Here is a 15122-nt window from a genome sequence, read left to right on the forward strand (position 1 = left end):
GAGTAATGGGGGTCGTGGGGGGGTGGTCAATGGGTTTGGGTTTGTCTTCCGCTGCTTACCTTAAATTATTGGCTGAACAATAACCATGGTCGGAGCAAGCATAAAATCACTTTGCCACAGTTTCTGACGGTGACTAGGGCAAGTCACTCGCCTCAGACACCCGTGTGTGTGTGTGTACACGCAGTAAATGACCAATTTACGGCCAATTTATGAATTTATTTTTTTAAAATCACATTTAATGAATGGATTAAACAATCAGAGCTCGACACCTATTAACCATTTTAATATTCATTTCATTGTATATTTATTTAATTTTGGCAATTTCAGTCCTCTATACAATGACTGCAGTCATTCGTTGTTAGCACTTTTTAAAACAAAAAAAACTTGATTCTTAGGCATGTGTGCAGATGAAATTTGCAAGTAGCTTTTTCGAAAATGCGCTGTTGAAGACTCAGAGTCCCCTCCCCATTTCGGCGAAATGGGGAGGAGGGGATTCACTCACATCAGCATCCACTGCTGATGTCACACTCAAGTCATGCCGACCCTTCCTCAGCACAATCAGCACCACCACGTCCACTGCTATAGCCACGATACGTAAGTAAACAAGCTCGATTACCTTTGCGTCATTACTCGAGTTTTCCTTCACGAGTCTGTGTCTGCAGTCATATGTTATTGGATCTATCAATCATAACAGCGCTAGGATTTAGCGGGCCGGCTTGTGATGATTTTGTTGCGCAGCGCTCCATGGCGTGAAATCCAGCTATGTCGGAGGCGAGACAAGTGGCATCGTTGGAGTGGAAATGCGCGAGAAAAAAAACGTTCAAAGAAATGTAGGTTTATTAGAAATGTTCGGCGCGGGGGGTGCTATTTGGCTACAAATAGCTGCGCTAAGTGTGATTGGTTGAGAAACTTGCAAACAAATTTGTGTTATATTGTTAGTTATTCATTACAACCCGGACTCAGTCAGGGCGTGTTGCGTTCAGTTGTTGTCGGCCATCTGAGACAGTACGAGACAACGCAGAACCAGGTGGTGTTTTTGCATGCACTGCAACAATCCGACCTCTATTTGATGCATAAGAGCACATGCTTCTAACATGCTCAGTGTGTTAATTGTTGCACTTTAAATCTTAATATCACATAAGTGAAGTACAGTATTGTCACCTAAGAAATAACCATCATAGCACGTTTGGAACGGAACAAATCAACCTTTGTTTGAAAATTCTGTTTAAAAAAAAGAAGAAAGGAAGTGATGCTTCAAGCCTAATGAGAAGAAAAAAAAAGTCTTTTTTTGATGAAGTCCAATCAGATTGGAGCTGAAGATTAATGTATCTAAATCTAAATAATATGTCCCATGGAATATTATGTTTTACTTGGGCTAAACACTACTACAGTTGAATGTTGTAATTTATGATTTAATTGAAAGATGTCCAGCCTTAACATCTTTACTCCGGAATAACCTTCAACACACAATTGACGCACTGTAAAGGTACAGTGAGTATCAATTTTAAAATTAAACTCGTCACAGTTTCTCCACAAACGAAAAACACATGAGCTATTATTCTGCTTGTACCGTTAAAATGATTACATTGCCAGGCATGTGCACAAAAAAGGCAGGTGTCAAAATATACAAATAATAAATGTACATGTAAAAAGTCGAGCACAAGATAAAACAACAGTAATGGCAATGTTTTCCCCACAATTGTATCAGTAAGGAGGGACACCGTGATATTGACTTTCATTTGCAACATCTCTTTAAAAATATGTTTCATAATTACCACCACAATACAAAGAGGACATACTATTGATTGTAATAAGAGAGTGATCTGCTTTAATTGATCTAATATGCCCCGGGAATTGTTTTAAAAAAAAAAAAAAAAAAGTAGTTCTGAATGTGTTTCTGGACAGAATTTTGGTCAATTGATGTAGTTTTATTTGATTTTTTTTACATGAAAATATTGACTGAGATTTGGTTACGTGTCTCAGGGGCAGATCTAAGTGGTGGCCATTGAAACCTTCCTTGTCTATTTCTGTCATGCTTAACTGTATCATATGTGATCTATCTAATGGTGTTTGGATTACAATACTTAGTACCATAATAAAATCGATATAATAATAATAATAATAATACCTTGCAAACGCTTAACCTTTTCGCTAAATGGAAAAAAAAAGTTGTCTTGTCAGGTTTAAAATATATACTTTATTAGGCTACATACATGCAGATGCCTCAAGCGGGTTAGCCATGGGTGCATTTTTTAGGGTTGGCCCATTGCAACTATACGTCAGCCCGTCTGCCACACTGGATGAGGAAAATAATGTAAGTGAATCTAAACAAGTAAGGCAGCACCTCATGATGCAACAAACTATGTTGAGTAGCAAGCATATTTTTTATACATTTTGCTTCGATTTGTTGCAGTGACAACATCCACCCAATCCTTGTATCCTCACAAGGATTGCGAGCATGCTTGAACCAATCCTAGCCGTCTTTGGGCAATAGGCAGAGTACACCCTGAACTGCTTGCCAACCAATCGCAGGACACACATAGAAGAACAACCATCCTTGCTCATAATCACACCTCGGGGCAATTCAGCATGCCCAATAAACCCTGCATGTTTTTGGAATGTGGGAGAAAACCGGAGTATCCTGAGAAAACCCATGCAGGTACGGGGAGAACAAACTCCACAGAGAAATGACGAAGCCGGAATCGAACCCTTCACCTCTGTATTGTGAGGCCATCATGCTAACCAGTCATTCACCATGGCGCCTATAATAATAATCCTAACAATAATAATAACAATAATAATAATAATAATAAATTCAAGGATTCATTGGAGTTGATTGGTATGAATGCAATATAACATAATGCATTGCACACAAGCACTTAGCTCAGAATCTGTCTGCCTGTATCCTTATTCAAATTCAGCATAATTGCATTAAAATACTTGCGCCAATACTCAGACGGGGTTCCAGTGGGTGTAAAGTCCACTTTCAGACATCAAATTGTCAAGCATACATATTCAAGGAAACGCCCTTGGTACGGTAGTTTGAAAAGCGCTACAGAAGTGTCAGTTACCATGTTATGCCAGACGCCCAGCATGACGCAGAGAGATGAACCAAATTTCCAAACAAGTGTATTGAGGCTTTCGTCTGCATGAAAATCAGCATATGCCAGTGTTTACGCTGTCTATGAATATAGAGCCCATAGTGCTACTGAGCTAAAAATGGGCTGTGTGAATAGCAGCAATACAGAGGGTTGGCAATTTTGTACTTGGCTCGTTGCCTAGTTTGCAAGAAACTGAAACATTGAATGAGCATTTAATAAATCCACTGCTGCCTGATTATAGACGCTGTACTTAGTAGTTATGTATAGGAGCCCTAAAGAGGAAGTCAACCCAAACATTTTTTTGACAAGAATTTGTTCTATATAGGCCCACTAACTGAAACATTGTATTCTGTTTAATAATGCATTTGTGGAATTTCAGTTAAGCAGTAAAATCCACGCGTTCTTTGTCCATCTCTGAGAGCAAGCATTTTGTCATTCTGTCGACTGAAAATGACATCACAGTTACTCAGGGCTCAGGTAATGACCAATCATGGCTCATCTGTTTTCTGAGGCTTAAGCCGTGACTGGTCATTCACTGAGCCCTGAGAAACTGTGATGTCATTTTTAGCCGACGGCAAGTGGCAAAAGATGGTTAAAAACAGGTGGATTTTGCTTCTTAACTTATATTCCACAAATACAATGTTAATCAAAATGCAATGTTTAGAATAGTGAAGATTCATAGAATAATTTATTGCAAATAATTTTTCGGGGGTTGACCTCCCCTTTCATTAGTCCCCTATTTTATAGGTCCCTTACATGTTAAGAATTATGTACCACACAAAAATGAGCATCTCACCGCGACCATCTCACTCTGTCTCTATTCCTGCCATCACTGACTCTTGATCTGATAAGAGGTTACATATTCAAATCTTGGCTTGACCTTTTCTGTGTGGAGTTAATGCTGTGGGGATTTACCTATGTCCTCATACATGTCACTTAGATAAACCAAAGTCTCTTAATTCCCCATGTTTGTGAATAACTATTTATATGTACCCTGTGATTCACTGCCAACTTGTTAGGCTGTATCCTTCCCCTCTCCCAAAAATCAGCTTGGATTGGCTCCAGCTCACCAATGTCAGTGAACACTTTCAGACTTACTGCTGGCAATACAAACCAAACTCTGACAGGGACCTAACAGCCAATATCAGAGGGTCCATCACCCCATACTCCCGGAGCATCCGCCACAGAACTCTCCGAGGGCCGAATGTCTTTTCTAAGTCCATAAGCACATGTAGACTGGTCACGTGAACTCCCGTGCATCCTTGACTACCCTGTTGAGAATGAAAAGCTATTCAATGCCCAGGATGAAAAGCACGCTGCTTCTTCTGAATCTACGATTCAACTTCAATCAACTTTACTGTGGCCAAAAAAATAAAAGATTATTTATCTTGTCTTTGACAAAAGAACTGAGATTATATTTTATTTGTCTCACTAAATAATTGGCAATGACACTTCTGATTTTGAAATCAAACATCCCTGTCCCTCTAACAAATAAAAACACCAAGCTTGAGGTGGGTGGTTTACTCCATCTTCTCTAGGTTACACAAGTTGGATGACAGCCAAGACTATTGAATAGTAACACAGAGCTCTGCTTCTTTGTGTTTTTGGCTCGGTTTGTTCTGAGAATATCAAGGGGAATGTGTTGTTTTAAATGGTATTGGTATATACAGGTGTGGGAGGATAAGACTTACAGTGATGAAACACAAGTGCATGACCACAAATCCGCACATGAAAGAAATGAAAACATCCTGACTGTGTTAAATTTCTGTGAGTGGTCAAATTTTGGTTGGGCCATGCACGGAGAGGAAAGGAAGCTTTGCATAAGCTTTCACAGGCTAATAGTGCCCCACTGAATCAAATAACCAATTCATAAAAATCTTGCATAACCTCTACTCTGTATGTAAATCCAATTCATTCTGAACAAAATAATCATGAGTCAATGTTGTTCAGAAAATAGTTGCACTGCTAATGGCTAATTTTGTTGTAACTCTCTTGGTATCATACTGTCATCAGTTTGGTTATTGTTTGAGTGTGTCATGTGCCGCAATTCCAGTCTTCTGGGAGCCCAAAGCAACGTTTCCTTTGTGGGCCCTGAAACTGATCAGCTGCACCAACCGTGTCGCTATTGGTGACTCTAAACCCCATCGTTTCAAAGTGACTGCATCAGTCTCTTCATTTATACTTTTGGTCATTACAAAAGCAGCACCACTAAAGTATTGGATCCATTATAATCAGCTACCACTGTGCAGTTCAAGTCAGGACAACACCCCCGAAAAATTGACATTTTTCTGCCTCCTAATGCATTTTAATTTGGTCCAGGTGAGTTAAATCAATTCAATTTACACTTCAATGCACACAACTGATGATTAATATTTATGCAAAAACAAAATAGTTTTAACCCAATATCAGATAAGAAGACTGAGAATTAATGCATTTATGAATTATTTGATAAACGAGCTCAAGGGAAGTATCTGAGGTAAATTAGTAATAAAAGTACCACAATGCGTACCTACACTTTATTAAGTACATGTTTCTTTTCTTTCTTCATGGTATAAGATCAAATGTACCATGAATCGTTAGGGTTGTATTACTATTAAATACATAATATTGTAAGCACATTGGTGCCAACACAATTTTAAGCAAAACAATAAATACATAAGTAAATAAGACGAACATGGCCAAAAAAGCCGAATGCAAGATTTAACGTTGAGTGCAGGACATCTTTACCTAATGCGAGCTAACTCTAAAGTTTCTGAAAATGAAATAAAGAGACACAGCGCACTGACACAATTGAAGCTTTTTTTTCTTTTAAAATATCGGTTACAATAAAAAAAGTGATGATGCAGGTGTAGTGGGTGCATTTGCGGTCTGAGCGTCATGCATCCACTACCGTCACACAACAACGTAGACAACGTAGATTGCTATTCTCAATTTAAACAAGGCCCGAACATCCTCTGCACTTACCTCAGATTCAGATTCAGATTCAGATATACTTTATTGTCATTCTTGTACACATGTATACAGAACGAAATGTCGATACATCTGACCCGCACAGTTTCCTTAAATATACAGATATAAATATGTCGTATTGAGTAGGAATCTAGAAAAGGGACTTTATGTACAACAGTGCAAAAAAATAGAAAGTTTGTAGAGTGAAACACGCAAGTGGGGGGGTAACAGCTGGGTAGGCTTACTATATGTGTGATTGACCGTTTAACAGTCTAATGGCTAGGGGGACAAAGCTGTTGCAGAACCTGGTGGTCCTGCACCGCACACTGCAGTACCTCTTCCCAGAGGCTAGCAGAGTGAACAGTCCATGATGGGGGTGAGAGGGGTCCCTAATGATGTTTTTGGCTCGGGATAGGCAGCGCTTCTGGCCAATGTCCTGAATGGAGGGGAGAGAAGTCCCGATGATTTTCTCTGTTGTCCTCACCACCCTCCTCACACTACTCCAGTCGGAGGCACTGCAGCCTCCACACCACACAGAGATACAGTTAGTCAGGATGCTCTCTATGGTGCTTCTGTAGAATGTGATGAGGGTGGGTGGGGGCAGGTGGGCTCTCCTCATCCTCCGCAGGAAGTACAGGCGCTGCTGTGCCCTCTTCACCAGTGATGCAGTGTTCACAGACCAGGTGAGTTTGTCTGTGATGTGCACCCCTAGGAACTTGGTGCTGCTGACCACCTCCACAGCCTTGTTGTTGATGAGAAGTGGGGCATGGTTGGACTGGTTTTTCCTGAAGTCGACAATGATCTCTTTAGTTTTGTCAACATTCAGGACCAGGCTGTTGACTCTGCACCAGCCCACCAACTGCTCCACCTCCTCTCTGTAGGCCAGGTCGTTGTCGTCCCTGATGAGGCCCACTACTGTTGTGTCGTCCGCAAACTTCACGATGTGGTTTGTGGCTGACCTAGGGACGCAGTCGTGTGTCATCAGGGTGAACAGCAGGGGGCTCAGGACGCAACCTTGGGGGGAGCCCGTGCTGAGGGTGATGACATTGGAGGTGTTCTGACCAAGCCGCACTGACTGGGGTCTGTCAGTGAGGAAGTCCAGCAGCCAGTTCCGCAGGGGGGTGTTGAAGCCCAGAAGTCTCAGTTTGTCTACCAGGAGTTGTGGGATGATGGTGTTGAATGCTGAACTGAAGTCCAGGAACAGCATCCGCACGTGGGTGTTCTTCTCCTCTAGGTGTGTCAGGCTCAGGTGAAGAGCAGAGGAGATGGCATCCCCGGTGGAGCGGTTTGTCCGGTAGGCAAACTGAAAGGGGTCAAGTGAGGAGGGGAGACTGGAGGTGATGTGCTCCTTAACCAGCCTCTCAAAGCACTTCATTATGGCAGGAGTCAGTGCAACGGGCCGGTAGTCGTTCAATGATGAGATCTGGGGTTTCTTTGGCACTGGGATGATGGTGGCAATCTTGAAACATGATGGTACCGTGGCTTGGTCTAGCGAGGTGTTGAAAATGTCTGTTAGGACACAAGCCAGCTGATCGGCGCACTCCCTAAGGACCCGCCCTGGAATGTTGTCAGGGCCTGGGGCCTTCCGTGTGTTGACCCTTTTCAGGGTCTTCCTCACGTCAGTTGAGTCCAGGAGGAGTGCTCTTTCGTCCTGATGTGGAACCGCTTTCACTGCAGGGGTGCCATTTTGTGCCTCAAACCTCCCAAAGAAGTTGTTGAGGTCACTCAGGAAGTCCATGCCAGTGTCCCCCACTGGGGGGGTGGTTGGCTTGTAGCTGGTGATGGCCTGAATGCCTTTCCACATATCCCTGGTGTTGGTTGTGCTGAGGAAAAGGTCCTGGATTTTTTGACTGTGAGATCGCTTTGCTAGTCTGATAGCACGGTTCAGGTTGGCCCTCGCTGATCTCAGTGCCTCCTCATCACCAGATTTAAAGGCAAGGTTCCGTGCCTTTAGCAATTTGCGTATCTCAGCAGTCATCCAGGGCTTCTGATTGGCACGGCTGCAGATGGTTTTGGTGTTGCTGACGTCCTCTGCGCATTTACTGATGTAGGCTGACACAGACATGGCATACTCATCTATGTTTATTTTGTTGTTGTAGGTGGCAGCCGATTTAAACATGTCCCAGTCTGTGCATTCAAAGCAGTCCTGTAGTGCCTCCATTGCCCCCTCAGTCCACACCCTCACCTGCTTCACTGTAGGTTTTTCTCTGGTCAGCAGGGGCTTGTATGCAGGAATTAGCATAACTGAAAGGTGGTCTGATGAGCCAAGGTGGGGGCGGGGGGCTGCTCTGTATGCTCCTTTGATATTTGTGTAGGCCAAGTCCAATGTGTTCCTTCCTCTTGTAGCAAAGTCCACATGCTGGTAGAAATGCGGGAGAACTGTTTTCATGTTGGCCTGGTTAAAGTCTCCAGCAACAATGAAAATGCCTCCAGTGTAAGCATGCTGCAGTTCACTCACAGTTCGGTAGAGAACGTCCATTGCCTCCTTTGTATTAGCGCTGGGGGGCACGTACACAGCAGTAACGATAGTAGCGGTAAACTCCCTGGGGAGGTAGAAGGGTCTGCAGATCACCGTCAAAAGCTCAATGTCCCGTGAGCAGTGATTCGAGATTATCCTAGCATTTTTACACCAGTTGTTATTGGTATAAATGCATAGTCCGCCTCCTCTGTTCTTACCGGTGAGTTCGCCGCTCCTGTCAGCACGGAATGCAGTTAGCCCCCCAATGCTAACAGCGTCAGCCGGGATTGATGAGTTTAACCATGTCTCCGTCAGAATTATAGCGCAGCAGTTCGTCATCTCGCGGTTCGATGTTAGCTCCAGTTGTAGATGGTCCAGTTTATTGTCCAGAGAGCGAACGTTGGAGAGAAAAATGGATGGGAGAGGCGTTCTGAAGGGTTTAGCCTTTAGCCTAGCTGTTAGGCCAGCCCGACAACCCCGCTTCCTCCTCCGGTCACATCGCCTACGCTTGCCTCTCTGCTCCGCTGCTCCGTAGGCCGCTGGGTCTTGTCGGCGTAGCACTCCGAGGCTATGTAACCACTCCAGAGTGGTCGTAGCAACGGGCACTTGATTTCTGGATGATCGCATATCCTGCAAAAACCTGCGATCATATGTTAATCTGCGGTTTGAGTTGACTGTGTCCGCCATCAAAAACTGAGTCGAAGACTGAGCATTTTGACCAAGATGTCCAAAACTGTTGCGAGCCGATGTAGCCGCCGCCGAACAGGGCGCCGCCATTTTGCCAATGATTACCTCGTGATGGTTGTTGCTGTTCTTCATATTTTCTTTTTTTCTTTTCCGCACCCAAAGTAAACAGTCATTTCGACATTTTGCTTGGTGCCCAAGTTTACACACAATTGCACGTTGCCTCGTGGAACAATCTTCGTCAAGTATGATGTCGAGTCATTCATTGGTGTGCCATAAATGGAGCGCACAGTGCACGTGCACATGAGCGATGGGATGTATTGAGTATGGGTTTCTAGATGGCAGCCCATTGGTGAAGTCGGGGCCCTATGCGGCTGCTTAATTTAATTTTGTGTATAGTTGTTCAGGGGAGAGAAGTGTATGTCACTCACATTTTGTCAGGAATTAAATAATTCTCCAATTTAATTCCCTCATCTTACTTTATGTATCAAGGCTGGATTTCCCATGATATTGTTTAAGACAAGTGATCCATTTTATTTTCTCCCATGTGACATAGTGCTTGAATTTTCATCTGGGCATAATAAACATGACAGACAAATGAAATAAAATACAAACTCTGGCAAGTTTCATTTGGACAAAAATAAGGAGACTGCCTATTACAGAAAATGCTGCATCACTTAACACTGTTCGATTAGGCCTCTTTGGCACAAATAATTAGTTAGGTGACTTGAGCTAGCCTGTTGTGTTGCTGTGACCTTTCTTCCTGGCTTATCTATCTGCACTCTGGCACTCATGGAACCAGTTAAGATCGTGTAGTCACACTCAGTCATATGAGCTAGTATAGTGGTCCCTATTGTGGCTGGGTGGCCAAGGGAGTATAAAAATAGGAACCTTGCAACACTTTAGGTGTGTTGTTCATAAATTTTATCATTTCATTTTTTTCTGGGAGGCCCTAAAGGCAACCAACTGAGAGTGATTTGTGATTGGCTGGTGGAGTCAAGGCTCAGTGAGAGAGGCACTGACAGAGCGTGTGTTTTTATTCAGACGCGGAGACTGTAGATTGCGGTACAGAACAGTAGTACGTTGGTCTTGTTTTGGCATGACTACGACTGACACAAATGCAAATTGTTGCTCTTACACAGATTAATTCACATAGACGTTTCATACTACTTTGTACTATTAAATATGCCAGTGGTTCATCTGTTATCCATTTTAATATAATTATTTATGCAATTTTCCCAAGTAGTCTAGAAGAGATTACTTAACCAAGTTACAAAATATATCTTCAAAATTATTGTTGTCTTAGAAACATAAATGCAGTGAGAGGGTCTGATTTATTATTATTATTATTTAAATCAAGTGACTTGGCTTTCATAGCACCAAGAAAGTCAATGTACTTGGTGGTGTGGCTCTGTGTGTGGAAGAAGACCTCTCTTATATGGTTCTTGATAACCAATTGATGATACAATGGAAAGTATAACAATAGTGTCCTTTGTAACAAATAATAGTCATCTCTCTCTGTAGAGAACTTGGTTGCAACATGAACACATTTATCACAAATATGGAATTACTACGTATCTCAAAAAACCAAAAAATTTATTTATATGTGTGGGGATTATTACATTGACTTGCTGAATCCTAGTATGAGTCTTTCCCAACTATAGCAAAATCAACCAAACAGCGCTGCGAGCAGCTCAACTCAACTGTATTAATGGAGCAAACACAATAGCTGCTGCTCCACATGTGCATATATACTGTATCACTTGTGCATGAACACATTGTAGCTTGCAAACAAAATGGCTTGTCCTCCATTCAATCCTAGTGAAGAAACACAACGCTTTTCAAGACTTTCTGAAAAGAAAACATTTTGGGAAATTGATGATTTTTGGGACATTTTTTTACCTTCAAAAATAACTTTTTTCTTGTCAGCAACTTTTCACAAAACGAAACACTTTTTGGAATCTCAGTTTCAATTTTATTAGATGAACCAGACAAAAAAAAGTTCAATACAATATGCTCTCTTTAAAAAGTGTAAAAATTAGATTTTTTTTTAAAGTACATATGAAATGGTGTACTTCCTATTATGTTCAGGGTATGGCTCAAAGTCTTTTTCTTTCTTTTTAGGACTCAAGCTGGCATATACGCCTCCCAATTTGTATGCGTTTACTCCCACTTGTGTTGAACCGTGCTCTTGGCCACAGCATGCATGATCAGGCAGGATATGATCGGTGGCGGTGTGGTCACTCGCCTGGTCCAAGACAGCGAACAAACTTATTTTAGTTTGAGCTCGGCATTAGAGAACACTGCTCAGGATCTGGTTTGGGGTGGGGCATTCCTTCCAATCATGACCTTTGAGGTCTCAATGTCATTTTTCACTAACTGAAGAATGACGGCATCCCCACTAGGGGCAACATAGTTAAAGACGATTCAACCTCTCTCAAGAGGTTCAGAGGTCAGGCTGTGTGGCAAGGCGAGCCCAACTATATGTTGTTAGAACTTCCCAACCTCTGATACCAGCTACCGCTCATTCCGTGCTCGAGAAAAGCCATCTTCTGTCACCGGTGATGGGACTGCCAAGGTCCCCGTCTTCGGCCGCTAAACTGCTCGCTATGCAACTGACCCCATGAGCCACTATCACAGGTGGTGAGCCCAAGGAATGGGGTATCCATATTACCACTTTAGGGTAAGTCACGGTTGCAGGTAAGGCCGCCAGAACTTGGTTATCAAGCCCCATCTCTCCAGGGAAGCTCGGTGACCCGTTTCTGGGCAAGGAGAAATGTCTGCAATGTCTTCCCAAAAAATTGTCACCATACCGGATTCATGGCTATGTTTTCTCCAGACCTTTACCCCTATCGACCATGCCCAGTGCATGAAGCCCCAGACAAATAAGCTCCCAAAATAACTGGCACACACAAACCTCTCCACCACAATGAAGTGGTGTCTTGGCAAGCAAAGAATTGTATAAGCATTCTTCATTTACAAACACACAAATGCCCCATTTTGACTGACATTGTCATGAGAATCATTATTAATACCATATTTATTACTGTTGCTATAGATTCCTGCAGAACTGCACTGCATCACACTGAGCGCTGAGTCTAACATTTTCACTCTTCCTTCCTGGTAACTAAATGAGGACAGATGGATTAAGCTTTAATTATTCATTTTCTGTACAGCTTGTCCTCATTGGGGTTACGCATGGGCAATTTAGAGTCTGCAATGAACCTTAGATGCATGTTTTGGAAATGTGGGAGGAAGCTGGAGTACTTAAAGCCTAAAAAAAAGAAGGGAACAGACGCCACACTGGAAGGCTGGTGCCAAAATTTGAACACAGAACCTCAGAACTGTGAGGCAAATGTGCAGATGTGCTCAATGTGCTGTCATTTTAATTCTTCTGATATACTATTTTTCTTGACAACACACACATACATAAAAACACACACGCACGCACATCCATATATACCTATACATACATATATATATATATATATATATATATATATATATATATATGTGTATACATACATATATATACACAGATACATATATATATATACATATACATATATACACATATACATACATATATACATACATATACATACATATATATACATACATATACATACATATATACATATAGATACATATATACACATATATACATATACATATATATACACATATATACATATACATATATATACACATATATACATATACATATATAGACATATATATACACATATTTATATATACACACATATATATATATATATATATATATAAATATATACATATATATACATATATACAGTGAACCCCCGGTTATCGTGGTTAATGGGGACCGAGGCCACCCGCGAAAACTGAAAATCCGCGAAGTAGCGTCGCACCTTCAAAAAAAACCCAAAAAAAAACACCGTGCATATATATACTTCGCACCTATATATATATATATATATATATATATATATATATATATATATATATATATATATATACATATATATACTGGTAGAGAGAGAGAGTGAAATTCATGTTAGAACAAAAAAACAAATTATGATTAAAACTTATTATTTTTTTATTCCCCAGCCATTATTTTTTTATTTATTCAATTACTTCTTTTTGTATTTATTTAATTACTTCGACTTTTACCTGCTGGTACGCCGTCCGGTGTGCCCTGTGAATGTTATGATCCTCCAGCAGAACTGGAGGATTGAACAGGACTCTCCAAACGCAGACCCGGGAAAAAAGGTAGTGATACAAAGATATTTATTATAATCACAATATAGTCAGTGTAATCAGCGCGTTGCGCAGCAGCTGACGGCATGGCGCGAGACGATCGCTGGAGGAACGCCCACACAGCTGAAAAAACAAAAACACACGCGGCATGACAGGCACGGATCATGACAGTGAAATGAAAGGTGGCATTCTTCATTTATTTATTTATTCATTCATAACTGACAGCCTCGCGCTCCGCCGGTGCCCGGGCGGAAGTTGTTTCTCTTCGGCTTGACAGCCACACACGCCGGCCGGTCTCCTTCGGAGCTCACGCACGGTCCCGAACGAAGCAAAATGTCGCCGCGCGAGTGCCCGGGCGGAAGTTGTTTCTCTTCGGCTTGACAGCCACACACGCCGGCCGGTCTCCTTCGGAGCTCACGCATGGTCCCGAACGAAGCAAAATGTCGCCGCGCGAGTGCCAGGGCGGAAGTTGTTTCTCTTCGATTGACAGCCACACACGCCGGCCGGTCTCCTTCGGAGCTCACGCACGGTCCCGAACGAAGCAAAATGTCGCCGCGCGAGTGCCCGGGCGGAAGTTGTTTCTCTTCGGCTTAACTGCCACGCACGCCGGCCGCAGCTCGGGTACGGTCCGAACCGCGCGAAACGTCGCCCCCGATCGTGTCCGTCGCCACCAATCGTGTCCGGGGGAACCTGCTCTTCTTCGTCCACTCTCCTCTTCGGCGCACACCGGCCGTCTAACCGCTTCAGCGCCCCCTTGTGCCGCTCGGCGAAACTACAATGCCCCCGAATATTTTTTAGACCCGCGAAGCACTGAACCCGCGAAAGGTGAACCGCGAAGTAGCGGGGGTTCACTGTATACCGTATTTTTACAGCCATACGACGCGCTGCCTCAAAGGGCGCAACACCAGTTGAGGGTGCTATTTCCGTCTTTAATGCGCCGCATTACAAGGCGCTAGCTCGCGCTAGCACGTCCGCGCTAACTCGGCTGCTCGCGCTAGCACGTTCGCGCTAGCTCGGCTAATACCAGTTCACCAGGACTCAACCCCATTGAGAATCGCTGCCTGAGGCATCACCCCATTTCATTGACAGATGTAACGAAACTAATAGGAATCACTGTCAATAATAATGACTCTAACCAATAAAAGGTGTCTTGGCATTAGCCTACTAGACAAGGTCAGGGGAGGGACTTCACTGGTCACCACACTCCTTAGAGTCACGGTTTCAAATCAAAACCAAAAAAAACTCAGCATACAAGCAAACAAAGAAATAAGATTAAAACAAAACATGTATCTCTCATGCCATCAATATACCCAAAAGAAATTAAAATAACACAAAAAGATTATAGCAATGGCTTCTTGGGAGCCACTCAGCCTTAGCCAATTACAGAAATGGCTTGGGAGCCACTCAGACTCAGCCAATCATATGGCTGTTTAGAGAGATGTGCATGGCTGTTTAGAGAGATGTGCTGTTATGCTTTGGGCTTTTTGTCTGTTGTCTAAACCTGGGACGTTTCTTGCTTGCAATAACATAAATGATAAGACAGACTACAACATTGTGGACAGCTGCCCTTTTGTCCAGCTTTCTCCCACACCATCACCCAAACACCATAGTCACATAATGTATAAGTCACGGTCAATTAGAAGCATAGATGACTCAGACTTTGACCAGCAGGGTGTGCTTACATGCAC

At 42.7% G+C, this 15122-nt stretch overlaps 1 protein-coding gene across 2 annotated transcripts in view; it reads left to right on the forward strand.

The window, feature by feature from the left end:
* Positions 1–453: 453 nt before the first annotated feature.
* LOC148323032 (TANK-binding kinase 1-binding protein 1-like) overlaps positions 454–15122 on the forward strand; it is a 35132-nt gene continuing 20463 nt past the window's right edge. For both annotated transcript variants that reach the window (XM_088317836.1, XM_088317837.1), the window contains exon 1: positions 454–594. The gene's annotated coding sequence lies outside the window, so the exon portion shown is untranslated. The remainder of the gene's footprint in view (positions 595–15122) is intronic.

The sequence above is a fragment of the Idiotropiscis lumnitzeri genome, chromosome 15 (assembly GCF_059441095.1).
Source record: "Idiotropiscis lumnitzeri isolate Australia: NSW breed Sydney's pygmy pipehorse chromosome 15, RoL_Ilum_1.0, whole genome shotgun sequence".
NCBI lineage: Eukaryota > Metazoa > Chordata > Actinopteri > Syngnathiformes > Syngnathidae > Idiotropiscis > Idiotropiscis lumnitzeri.